Raw genomic sequence first — 12,202 nt, 5'->3', positions numbered from 1 at the left:
ATATTAATTCAAAAATTTTTTTTTTTTTTAATTTTTCTTCTTTTTTTTTTTTTTTTAATAAATTAAATTACCCCCCCCCCCCCCCCCCCCCGTAGAATATTGTCAGGGAACTTTGTGGTCATAGGGAGAACAGAGTGAATCGTGGGATGACTTTTTCAGTGAGAAATTTTGTCTGGGGCTCCCTGCTTGTTACTGTCCAAAGAACATAGAGTATAATGGTTCCAAGATTTTCTTTCACATGAGATTTGGAGCCTGGTTTGTTATGTGCATAGAATGAATTCTTCACCATGTGAAAATCCTCTCGTACCTTTGTATGTTTTTGCTGTTACATACCTACCCTTCTCTAGGCCTTGGTCAGAAGATTGTTTGGGGATTGTAGGAAATGATTGATCTCACCTCTGTCTGCCAAAGCTGATGCCATTTTTATTTGCCGAAAAGCAGCTGGCTTCCACATTTTGCTTGGTGATCTTCATCTAATGAAGGACAGGGAAAAGAGGGAGAAAGGGAGTCAAAGACCCTTTCAAGGAACTTTGACATCTATTTTTGAGCATTAGAGAAATAAAGGAAAAGAGGCATAATTCAGGAATAACAGCCTTTATATCCTGACATAAAAGCAAAACATTGTGTAAAATAGGGGACTTTTTCTTGTAAGGTAAACTAGTAAATGGGCAAGAAGAATAAATTGAAAAAACACTCTGAGCAGCTCAAGCTCTAAGAAAGTTTTAGGCTGTACAAGATGACATCCCAAAAATGATGCCTAGGACTGTGACACCACAGTGTCTGCATCTCACTGAGCATGATCTGTACTGCTGTCTCTCTCTCTCTCCCCCCAGGTTTAAAAAAGAAAGTTTAGAGAATAGGAAGAATAAAAGTGTTGATTCTTTCTTTAATTTCTGCATTCCCCGTAAGAAGCCTAGCAAGTTTCATGGTGGAACATTCAGACCCTAAGGTGAAAAAATTTACGACTGGAGTTCCTTTGGATGAGGGCAGTGTGCAGTGTCATTCTATTCAAACACTCTTTGTAGCATTTCATGCCCCAGAGTCAGAGATGAGGAGAAGGGAGGAAGTTCTGTATCATTTCTTCATTCAGAGTCTTCATTAATGGAAATGCTTGTGGAACAACAACGTATTACTCAAACTGGCTAGCTTAGAAATCAGATTCTCAGCTTATTAATCATCATTCCAATTAAAAAAAAGAATTGATCCTTTAACAATGAAATAATATCCTTTTGTTTTTCTTTAATTAAGCCCATCAGTTTTTCATTTCTCCCTGTTAGGAAAATGAAAATAATCTTGAACAGTAGGAAGTTACTCATTGAAACACTGATTCTCTTGAGCATATCTGACATCTTATTTACTCAGTATTTTTGGACTGCAGTGTTATTTTGCTACTGTCTGTAGGGTTTGTGTGTTGTTGAGGGGGAAGGGTTGATTTAAGTCTCATTTTTGTTTGGTTGGCAGCAATTTACTTAATGACCTAAATACATGGTTAGTCTGCTCTTTTTTCCTATTTCCGTTTCCCATAGACCTAGTTTCTTTCTCACTTCATTCTTTCCTTTCACTTCATCTCTCCTTTCATGAATTTCTCCTTACTTTCACTGGCAATTTTTGCCCTAATAGAAGAATTGAAATGCACCTTAAATGTAACAGAAACTGAATATGACCTTTTTGCCAATATATCATTCTGGCAGAGGAATGGGAAAAGAGGTGGCATCCTCAGATGTGGTCCTTAGTGTGTGAGTGCTGACAGGAAGACTGTCCCGAGTTTTGCTACGTAAGGGTTCTGTAAGTAAGGGCGTGATAAAAACGTGTAACCAGGGGCCCAGGCTTATCGTTCAGAGGCGCTGAAAGGCAGCTCAGTTTGATCCTTTCCCTGTGTAAGAAAGTACTTAGCTGAAGAGATTTTGCTTTTCTATTTTTTCTTCTTTTTTTAAAAAAAGCAGTTCTTGGATTCATCATTTTGTACAGTTAGACTTCTATCTGTACAAGAGCAGGAAGAAGACACAAAAGGTTTTCCTTCAGTAGGTGGAAGGTATGGCTCTTTGAGACAAACTGCAGTTAGTAAGAGTTAACTGGAACTTTTAAAAAAGGAATTAAAATGATGGCAGGGCTAATACTAATGGATGACATTATGAAATTGAAAACATGCAGTATACATAACACAATGAGGATTCACTACTGTTTTGTTTTTAATAAATTTTAACTCATTGTCTTACATGGCAGAGAGATTGTTAGAATTGACAAGATTAAAAATATTATTCTGTATGGGAAAGACATATCTTCTAGTTTTATACCTGCTGTGCTTTTGTGTGACTGTCCTGAATTTTTCAACTTTATTAAGGTGTTTTTAAGTGGCTATTTGTTCTCTAGACAGTTCTTCAGGACTCCTGTTTGATGATCGGAGAACCTGAACCGGAGGTTTGAAAAGAAAAATTTTAAGATAATATTTTACATGCCAAAAATAATTACTTTCAGCCGGCTTAACATAATAACAAAACCAGTATTAAAATGAGAGTCTCCATTAGCAGGATTTTAATATTTTCTTTTTCTTCTTTTAAATTTAAGCAAGAAAGATTTCATTGACTTAAATCATTAGGATGGCTGTTTGGGGCACCTATTCAGTCATAGGTAAAGAAATCTGCCCACTCCTGTGCTCTATGCTAGTGCTAGAGGGTAGTGGACATGACTGGGAGGCCACTTGTAAGATATGGGAAAAAATTATACACCGAGCATAATCCTGAAAGTACCCCTTGAGTGAGAATGCCTGTAAACATTTCCTTTGTTGACCTTGTGTCAAAACCTAACTTGAGTCAGCTAGGTTGTCTGCAGCTTTATTTAATAATGCTTTTCTTCTGTTCTTTGTTTTTTAGTTATAAAGAAAGAACCCAAATCAAAGCCCTGCTCTAATACTTACTATATTGCTATGGAACATAGTAAAAATTCATATTGTTACATGACCATGTATTCATATGTGTTGCATAGATATGCAGCAAGTGTGCACCTGTCCATTGGTTGGTGGTGGGAATTAAGTGGTTTATTTCTAGGTTTGTCGAGGATTTGTTAATGGCTGCCTCAAATGCAGTGAGTGTGTGCATGGCTCCCCCTCTTAGAAAGAATTTCCCATTTAGGAATCTCATTGTAATGATTCCTTACACTCTATAACATTTCTGTTCCTTGAGCATAGCTTTTTTTTTTTAACGTTTATTTATTTTTGGGACAGAGACAGAGCATGAACGGGGGGGAGGGTGGGGGCAGAGAGGGAGACACAGAATCCGAAGCAGGCTCCAGGCTCTGAGCCATCAGCCCAGAGCCCGACACAGAGCTCGAACTCCCGGACCGCAAGATCGTTGAAGTCGGACGCTTAACCGACTGAGCCACCAAGGCGCCCCGAGCATAGCTTTTTAGTGAAGCTCCATGTCATTCATTGGGAAATAGCTTGATTGTTATTTTGCAAATTGGTATTTTCAGCCAGTGACAAACTATAGTTCTCATACAAGTTAAAACTAAGCTGGGGTGGAGATACCAAGGTGAGAGCCTTTAATTCCAACTTCAAATATGTCCTCATTTTCTTTCCTAGACACTTTTTTTTGTTCTCTTGAGCAACTTTGGAAAGTAATTATTGGGCTGAATAAATCTTAAAATATGTTACCAATCCTATTATCTACTAAATAGAGCTCATTGTAGGAAAGAATTTTTCCAGTTTTACTATATTTTTGACATTTATCATAAATTAAGCAGGAAAGGGTAGAGTTACAAGTCCAACATCTGGGAGAGCTTGTTTCAGTAGCCAGCCTGGAAGCCCGAACCCTGGCTTCATACAGGTGAGACATGTTATGGGAATAAAGGCCTTATGCATTTAATGAACCCCTCCTGCCTGTCAGCTTGGTTTTTCATGCACCATTGTTGTTCAAATAAGAAAAAGAGAGTGTTCACAGCCTGTGGTGAGATTAGAGTAATGAAAATGAAGTGTTAATCTGTTGATAGCAAGTACATCTCATATCCTGCATCCTAGGCCACATTCATGCGTGCATAATATATTCCAGGTTTTCTCATGACCAGAGAAGCTTGGATGTTCATTATATTAAAAACACCCTTTTGGTAAAAGTGAGAAGTTGGTTATTTTAACTTGTGCAAATAGTTATTTTTAATAATTTCTTTAAAAACCCACCAGTCAGGGGCGCCTGGGTGGCGCAGTCGGTTAAGCGTCCGACTTCAGCCAGGTCACGAACTCGCGGTCCGTGAGTTCGAGCCCCGCGTCGGGCTCTGGGCTGACAGCTCAGAGCCTGGAGCCTGTTTCGGATTCTGTGTCTCCCTCTCTCTCTGCCCCTCCCCCGTTCATGCTCTGTCTCTCTCTGTCCCAAAAATAAATAAATGTTGAAAAAAAAATAAAAAAAATAAAAATAAAAAAAAAAACCCACCAGTCAAACCTGCCTTCTGAGTGTTCTGATAAAACCACTGTTCTTTAGATGCCAGTGTCCTTATACTTTTGGTCTCTTTTAAATTTTTTTTTGTTGTTGTTTTAACAAATGCAGAATGCTGATGAGAGCCTCAACATAAAAGCCTATTTAGAGATATCCTTTTCTGGAATTCAATGATTAAGAGAAAGAAGGGAGGGGTTAAGTGAGGACAGTACCTTAACCCGCATAGAACATGGGTTAAATAACATTAAACATTCATTATCACATATTTTATTTTTCATCTTAAAACAATGAAGTGCAAACAAAAATAACAAAATCAGGAGTCTTCTAGAACTACTTTATGTATTTACAGCTGCCATGATGTGATCCTGAGGAGACCAGTTTAAAGTTTTGGTCATCACTGGTGAGAATTAACTGTGTTTTTTCATAAAATTTCTTTTCTAAAATGTTACAGTTGATCAATCAACATGAATGTAATAAATTATATTTTACCTAGAATTTTTGTTTTAGTTTTTTGCCATTTTTTGATATGTTTTAGATTTTCTTATGATTTTATTAAGTAGGCTCTTTGCCCAATGTGGGGCTTGAACTCATGACCCTGAGATTGAGAGTCATATGCTCTAATCCACTGAGCCAGTGAGGTGCCCCTATTTTTGTCATTTTGCAATTGAGAGGTCTTAATTTTTTCTAAAACTGACATGTTTAATGAAGAAACAGTAAGTTTAGTCTTAGATCATACCAAGATGTTTCAAAGAAAATAATGTGAACATTTATATATGCATGCTGTCACATAGGATCATCTCTTTAAGAAGTACCTTAAGAGATGGTTTCAAAAGAAGTATAAAAGGGGTGGGGAGCGCTATATTAATAATTGAGTTCCAGGTGTCTGCTGCTAATTACTAAAATTTCAAACATGGTATTAAGGAAAAATACTTTCCATAAGGAATATATCATATTGTTGTTCAGGTATGAGGCTTAAGACTATACTTATGGAGCTCATACTTAGGGTATTTTCTCTTTTCCGATTTCAACTGGGAGTTGAGGAATGCAGTATGATCATTACAGTTTTGTGAACTGTTTACCTAAAGTTGTTCAAGTTGTTAAAAATCAAGAGAATTTGGGGATTAAGGTCTGATTGTGAAGTAAATTTGGCATATATTCAAAAGTTACTTTTTTAAGGTGAAAATGGAAGAAAAATGCTTCTCTCTTAGGAAGGAAACAACTAACCAAAAAATAATCTTTCAAGAATGTGGACCAATGATAACACATCATTTCAAAACACTATACTAGGGGCGCCTGGGTGGCGCAGTCGGTTGAGCCTCCGACTTCAGCCAGGTCACGATCTCGCGGTCCGTGAGTTCGAGCCCCGCGTCGGGCTCTGGGCTGATGGCTCAGAGCCTGGAGCCTGTTTCCGATTGTGTCTCCCTCTCTCTCTGCCCCTCCCCCGTTCATGCTCTGTCTCTTTCTGTCCCAAAAATAAATAAACGTTGAAAAAAAAATTAAATAAAAAAAAAACACTATACTAAAATTGATTTAAATTTTACTTTTTAATAAGTTGTAATATGACCTGTCATAGCCTATTTAGTACATTACTGTACAGTACATCATAGATAGCCTGTTAATATAGTTGGATGAAGTGAAAAGGTACTTTCGTTCCTTTACTAAAATAGGGTACTTTTAATTTGTAAAGTCCAGTAATAAGTAGAAGTACAGTGTTGCTGTGGTTGACTGGAAATAGTGAAATAGAAAAGATTTTCTCCTTGTACTTCATTTTAGTCAAGAAAAAGAGCAAATAGAAATGCAGGGTGCCTTTGTCATAAACATCTGCTTTTAGGTAGTAATCATTTTTAAAGAAATATTCCATGACTGTGAGGGTCATTTGAACCTGCAATAATGTCTGTTTAAATATATAAATACATATTGTGACATACATGTGGTGCCTGTAAAGATGTGTATTTGCTATAATATTTATGCATCCTAAATGTTGACTTTTAAAATTTACCTTAAAGATATATTCTATTTTCATATTAGGGTTAGTTTTCACTTAAGTGCATGATCATTCTAGAAAGGAAGTACGGAAGCGTTAACATGGGAAGGAACAAAATGGATGTGTAGATCTGGGCAATAGTTTGACATGAACATCTTTTCTGGGCTGAGACACTGGTTGAAAACCAGTGTAAGTCTTTGTCAAACTATTCACTAAGATGAGATCATCAATTCTGGATTTACTTTTTAAAGCATTTTAATTATGAAAATGATTTTGCATTTATGTTTTATTGAACAACTATATTTTGAAATTCTGCATTGTTTAAGCCCATCAAATGTGTATTTTTAAATCTCTGTTCCTAGATACCCTTCTCTTTTTCTTCCCAAAACTCTACAAACTGTCTTTGGAGTAGTGTGACATTTTAAAGATCAGGAGTTGCCTAAAAGGGCATGTGGAGGTAAGGTAAATTAAACCAGTGGGGTGAGTCTGATGGGGTCTGTGGTGGACCAGAAAGCTCTTCAGCTCTAGCCAGTTGTTACCAGGTGGGAATGCAGGCCTGGTGTTGTGAGATGATCCAACAACAACAACGACTACCTCCCGGGGGCCGCCCCCCCCCCCCCACCTTCTTAAATGAGAAGCCAGAAATCAAGATTTTTATGTGAAATCTCCTGATTTTTAAATCTTGGCAACCTTTTCAAATATTTTTTAAAGTGTGTGGTCCAAGCAAAACTCATCTGCAGGCTATATTCAGCCTACCGGTTGCCAGATAGAAACCTCTGTTTTAGATAATATTTTAATGGATGAAGATAATAGTTTCATTGCATGTGATCACTCATCTTGGGAATTCCCCGCTGGGATGAACCAAATTCTTCATTTTTTTTCTTCACAATTGAAAAAAAGGTTTAGTAAATATGTTTCTGGTGCTGATAGTTTTGATGTATAGCTTTTCTCTTTATGACCCACATAAAAAGAAAAACATGTGAGCAAAACAAAAAAAAATGGTCAAAGGATTTTAATAAAGGTAGAAAAGGTAAGAATTTTAGAATTAAAGAGAAAGAAAGGGAGATTTCTAAACTCTGAAAAGAATCCCATGATTTGTGTCAGTCATTGATGTAGATGAAAAGCTGAATTCCACTATAAAAAGCTTTTCATTTCACCTTTAAGCAGTGATTCTTGGCCCTGAGTCTTTGTGGGATCGCTGTAATTTACCAGGCAATTGATTATGATGTCATGAGGAGGAGATGGACCACAAGGGGAAAACTTCCCCATACTAATTTGGGCAACGCCAATATTTTATACAGGCTTCAAGAAAACATCATTTATGTTGTATAAGATGAAGTTTTCAGTGTCTATTTAAATTTTTTGAAGGGGCTTTTTAAAAGATATAATGTATTTATAATTGAAATTCTCCAGGCAAATCAGATATCAACATTTTCAAGAGAACAGGTAATTAATTGGTTTGAAATTCAAATTGGAGGTCATCCTGTTATTGATTTTCGTGGGAACAGGAAACAAGAACATCTTGTTAAAATGATCTGCAAGTGGGGCCTAGGTGTGCCTAGGTTCTGTCTAGGGCCTTGTTGAACAGCATCACTGGACAGTATCAGACACCAATCAGAAGGGAGTCATTCCTGATGTAAACATAATAAGCTGTTGGTTTGCTTCCAAAACTGCAGAGAAGAGCTGAACTGTAGAAAAGACCAGAGATTAACAGTTTGTTTTATAATAAGTCAGGTATTTCAAATCGAGTGGCTGGTGCAGCTTGTTACGAAGCATCTGTAAGTGTGTCGGAATGACGTTAGTATGCCATGTTCAAGTTCAGCATTAACACAGCTGTGACTTACCACTTTCAGAAACCTTTCAACTGGGAATTTGATAAAATATCTTTAATACAAGGGGAGGGGAGCACTGAAGTAAAGAGTGCGGTGAAGAATAAAGGATAATATACTCTTTTAGATGCTCTTAATTTTTATAAAATAACCTTTGTGCTTTCTGTTTGATAGTTGTATCATTCCATATAGGAATCTATTTTAAAGCAATTGTTTCTCTCTGCTGTGTTTATACTTTTTGAAAATGGTATAATGTGAAGGTAACATGAACTAAGTGGGTGGCAAACATTATGCCTTTCTAAACTGAAATATTTTAATTTTAGCTGTGCTACACAAGTTGGAAACTTAATGCAGCTTCTTGTGGTTCAAAGTAAAATCCCTAAAAAAAAAAAAAAAAAAAAAAAGAGCAAGCCTTCCATTCTAAATACCCTGAAGCTGTTAATTCAGTTATTTCCAGGTTGACATAGTTTTGTGTAGGCATGACAGTGGCACCAACTATCTACATTAAGCCTTAACATTCCACAGAACCATTTCAAGTTTATTATGAGCTTCAAAGACTGCTCGTCCCTAAGAGAATATCAAGTTCAAGCATGTCACTTTGCCATAGTCACAGTTAACTTTCTTAAATCAAAAAGTACCTTTCTTGAATCAAAAAGTCTGATTTTCAACAGGTGATCCTTGAATTAATTTCTCAGTTCACTACAGACTCATTTTTCTGACCCTCTGTTGCTGCCGTCTTGAATCTTGTCCATCCATCCTGGTAGCAATGGTTGGAAACTACCCCACAATAAAGCAGGGCTTATCACAGTGTGTTTAAAGTTCTGAGATGATGTCAATATTCTTTTTCAGCTTTATTTCAGGAGTTTGTCATTGATCCCATTTTACCAATTCACAGTAGGATTTTCACTGCAGTATTTAAACATGTAGCTGAGGAGGAAAAAGATGCTGATGTTTTCCTCACAGCTGGGAATTTTACACCATGGAAGGCTAGTGCTCCAGGAAAGGATATGGGCTCTTCAGCCTGATCCTCCTGGTACACTGCTTCTCAGGGAAAGGAATTCCCCATTTCCTGAATGTGAAATGCCTACCTTTTTGGAGGTTCCTGGTCTTTGGCTCCTAACTCACTTAATAAACCATCACTGTCTATACCTTGCATCTCAGAGATGGAACTTGACGGACTAGTCAGCATTGCAAAGGTCACCCTAAAGCTATTGGCAGAATACACTGCCCTTTGTTGCTCAGTGATGATAATGCTACTGTAGCAGTTAACTGGGTGCATTAGATTGAGCTACTTTTCCAGAATACCAAATTACCTATTTATTTCATTTAAACACCTGATAGAACGCCCATTCACAAGCTGTCTCAAGTGTGTTTTCAAAAGGGATCTTAACGATACTTGAAGTACCAGTGCTTTGGCCACAGGAGGGATAACGTGCAGAGTGTGTACCCGTTGTATGTTTTGCTTCAGTAAAAGTACTTCTAAATTATACTTATTTTGTAGTTTTCTTATTGCCCGAAGTGAAAACTTTTCCAACAAATTTGAAAGTCCAAGGTATTCCAAAAAGATCCCTTATGTTATTTTGTCTTTTGTTAGTATGTCAATACTTAAAATTATGTTATGAACTGACTTTTTTATTAACAAAAAAAATAAAGCTTCATTTCCTTTCATGTTATTTTCCATAAATACAAAATGTGGAAATAACTTTAAACATACTGCAAAAGTGGGTTTCACCATATTTTTATGTATGTAAATTTACTTCTTAATTTACTTAAGTACAAAATTATATTCAGAATCGTAGAGGAATGATTGATAAATGATCACACTACTTACTTGATAGCAGGGGAACTATACTTGAAATAGTTAGCATTTTGCATTCCATTGATTTTTTTTTTTTGTGGCACCAGTATAGTCTTGATATAATTTCTAGTACATAGGTAACATCTTTGCCTCATTTCTCGTTTAAATAAAAATGAGTAAAGATCCAAGATGCTAAGGTGCTAGCAACTTTCACTAATTATTTTCACTTATGCATGTACCTTGGACTAACTGCTTTCCCAAATGATTTGCCACATACTCATCCCTCCCCTCAGCCCTCCTCCAGTTATGTTTGGTCCCAATCAGATTGGCCAAGCAGTGTAGGCATTTAGAATTAGTTCCCTCTTTGGTTTCAAAACAGTAAGTGAAGACTCAGAAATCCCTTTAATTTACCTTTTAGTATCTGAATACAGCAGAATCTGTCCTGCCTTCCTTTCATGCATCTGTTCAGTTGTTTATTGAGTTAGGTAAGCAAATCTAAGGCAGAATATATTTCCTCTGTCCAAAATAATAGAATGAAATCAGTGTTCAATTAATTCAACACTCAAGGTAACTAAATGATTTAAAATAGGATAGTTAGTTGTAAGTTCAGACTCTGACCGGTATCTGGAAACAAAGTATAGTAACAGTTTTGTGTTGTAGGCCCTTTATGACTTTGGTGAAAGGACTTTCTTTTAGAGGTATGTTTATCTTAGAATAATAATCATTTCATGCTGTTCATTTTTTTTTTTCTAGTTGACCCATTCTCCAGACCTTTAAAAAAACTTTTTTAAGTGGATGTAAATTCCATTTTAATTAGGCCAGTGCAATCTAATACTGCAACTAGCCAGGAATGGAAGAAACATGCTGGAAGTTAATACAACCCAAATCAACCATAGCCAGATAATTCCCCTGTTCTTAGTAACAACCCCCTTCCCCACCTCCACAATTAAATGACCCTGTTGTTCTGGAGTTTCAACAAGACATTTAAGGTTCATTTAAAAAAATGATCATCCTTTACAGGATTCTTTGCTCTTGCATTTCTTTCTTTCTTTCCCTTGCCACACAGCTGTCACTGGTATAGGAGAAAGATTGGGGGGAGGGGAAGAGGAGGAAGCCCTGTTCAAATCGTGTCACGTAGCACTAATTCATCTGCTCTCATTAGAGGGAGCGAGGGACAGCAGTGATGGCCAAGAGCTGCACTCCACACATGACACGCGAACAGTTTGGGGAATAGAAAATTGCTTTCTCAGGAAGCCCAGCCAATTAAGGACTTGACCATATTGAATGTCAAGTGTTAATTTAGGTTTTTCTTCATTTTCCCAGTAGTAATGCGGGTCCTGTGATGAGCAAATACATGTCAAGTAAAAGTTGATTGCATGAAGGACCCGGGTATTATATGTCACTGACAAGTCACAAATGTACTGAAGTCTTTTAACCCCTTAGGTGAGTGAGGTGGAGGAGGGGGAAGGGGAGAATGGGATTAATGGTACCAATAATGATAAGGATAGATAGTTTACACAGGGATAGCTTGGATGGGACAGGCAGCAATGGTAATTCATGCAAAAACCAAGGATAGGACAAATCCTACTCTCCAGGCACAGAGACCCTTGAAATGCATACAGTATGATTCTTTCCCATTGAAAACATATTGCCTAGAATATATATTCTGTCTCCTAAGATTTTATGGAAAGGAAAAGTAGTGTACTCCATGGTCTTGACCTAAGAAATTCCTTATTAATTATCTCCTCTGAAAGAAACAAAACATTCATTAAATAACTATACTATTTTGGACATTTTAACCCATTTGCTCAACACAGCTGTAAAAAAGGGCTATTTATAATTTCAGTTTTTAATCAAATACACATTTTTTAAAAAATGGCTCTGTGTAATATGTCATACAAAAGATGCAGAACATAAGATTGAAAGAATGTTTGTTTTCTGTCATAAGTATCTCTGTTGGTGAATGTTTACCCAATAGAAACTGGTAGAAGGTCCATCATTGTCTTTCATTTCCTTTTGTGCCCAGTTGTAGAAGGGAAGAGATTCCAGCTTCTGTGAGTGAGGTAACTTCGCCTTTTTTTTAAACTAAATGTTGAGCATTGCCCATCATGTATAGCATCTCATTTCCATTCATCAGCATTTATTTACATATGAATGTCTCGAAAAAGAG

The 12,202-nt window shown here is 36.8% G+C and overlaps 1 protein-coding gene across 15 annotated transcripts in view; it reads left to right on the top strand.

Moving 5' to 3' along the window:
* Window positions 1-12,202, top strand: part of BNC2 (basonuclin zinc finger protein 2) — a 439,476-nt gene that overhangs the window by 146,495 nt on the left and 280,779 nt on the right. Inside the window, exon 2 of one of the 15 annotated variants that reach the window (XM_040481323.1) lies at window positions 4,771-4,821. The exons of the other annotated variants lie outside the window; for them this stretch is intronic. The gene's annotated coding sequence lies outside the window, so the exon portion shown is untranslated. The remainder of the gene's footprint in view (window positions 1-4,770; window positions 4,822-12,202) is intronic. 15 annotated transcript variants of the gene reach the window in all.

The sequence above is a fragment of the Herpailurus yagouaroundi genome, unplaced genomic scaffold (genome assembly GCF_014898765.1).
Source record: "Herpailurus yagouaroundi ecotype Mexico unplaced genomic scaffold, PumYag 160, whole genome shotgun sequence".
Taxonomy (NCBI): Eukaryota; Metazoa; Chordata; class Mammalia; order Carnivora; family Felidae; genus Herpailurus; species Herpailurus yagouaroundi.
This window is presented reverse-complemented; position numbering and strand designations above follow the sequence as displayed.